Source organism: Sinocyclocheilus grahami, unplaced genomic scaffold (genome assembly GCF_001515645.1).
Source record: "Sinocyclocheilus grahami isolate Dianchi unplaced genomic scaffold, SAMN03320097.WGS_v1.1 scaffold200.1, whole genome shotgun sequence".
NCBI classification, from domain to species: Eukaryota; Metazoa; Chordata; class Actinopteri; order Cypriniformes; family Cyprinidae; genus Sinocyclocheilus; species Sinocyclocheilus grahami.
This window is the reverse complement of record NW_015505379.1, coordinates 701,271-702,718: the sequence shown is the minus strand read 5'-3', so window position 1 is coordinate 702,718 and position 1,448 is coordinate 701,271.

The window sequence follows — 1,448 nt, the reverse complement described above, 5'->3', positions numbered from 1 at the left end:
TGAAATATGAAATGTGCTGTGATTGGTTAGCTGGGCCAGTGTGTGCTGTGATTGGTTAGCCGGGCCAGTGTGTGTTGTGATTAGCACCACTCGGCGCCTGGTCAGGAAATGGCACGCCCCTTACAGTAGCCGCCTGCGAGCTTCAGTGTAAATATTGCGTCAATATCAAATAATTTGAGCGCGATTTAAACCCGGATGATTGTAACCACTCTAAGTTCGTCTGCCTTGGGAAAGCTAGCGTGTCTCCAACATAGTGATAACACTCGTTGCCTTCTCTAGTGCAGCTCAAGCAGGTCTCTTCCCATTCGTCGATATTTGTGATATCACAAATCCCGGAAATTATGCATTGTAGTCCAAACGATTCGTTCGTTGTAGTTTTTGAAAAGTGATTTCTGTTAAATAAAATATCTCCTTTTGAATTGGACTTTGAGCTGTGTAACTTTGCAGATCTTTTTTTATGCTCAAACAGCAACATTACAGTCTAACTAAAGTTGAAAAAGTGAAAAAGCATAATGGGACCCCTTTAATAAAAACTATAATGGGGTATATATTATAGAGCCCGACCGATATTAGGGAATAAAAAAGGGCCGATACCGATATATCGGCCGATATTCTTTGTGTATATTATAGTACAGTAACACACGTGGTTTGAATATTTATTTTACCATAGTAAAATTTAAATTCTGGTTTAAGTAATTTTTTTATCTCAGTTTTTACTATTCATTTAAAATGAGACAAATCTGCTATTATTTTAATCTCCAATCTGTTATTTATCAGTTCAGATAGTTTTTTTTAATGCTTTGATTACTAGCAGAAGACACTAACCAGTTTTAAATTCCAGTTGCGCAGATGGGGCACGTTGTAACACTGCGTTACAATGTGCTATTCTATGACATTAGAATAGCTCCGCGCGTCGGTAGCCCCCCGGGATCGCTAGATCGGGTGACGCCGGACCATGAATTTAACCACCTGTAACTCCCGAACCCTGGGGGCGGTCTCATTCGAAAGAGGGCCTCGAGACGTACACTCGATTCGCGTTCGAGAGGGTTCCTCGAGCTGAAGGGATCCCCCGAATTTGGTGCGGATTAGGCGCGCCGTTATGTAGATATGGCCGTTCAAAGTTTCAATGGTTTTCCATAGACTTAAGCTTTAAAGCGTTTCATCCAGGTGGCCAGTAGCAAACAATGGAGTTAAGTAATTACACCATTTCAAGCATTTTATCTGCATTATATGTTCTGTAAAAAAAAATAAAAAATCATATCGGTGGCATATTCAGGCTCATATCGGCCGATAATATTGGCAAAAAGATATCGGCTCTAGTGTATATAATACTGAAGTAACACTAGTGCACTGCCCCCTTTTCTCTGTTTTAATGGCTTCAGTTTCATTTAGTCCACAGTATTTTTATAGTTTTATGTGGTCATTTCTTATTTTCTCCTGCAGATAAA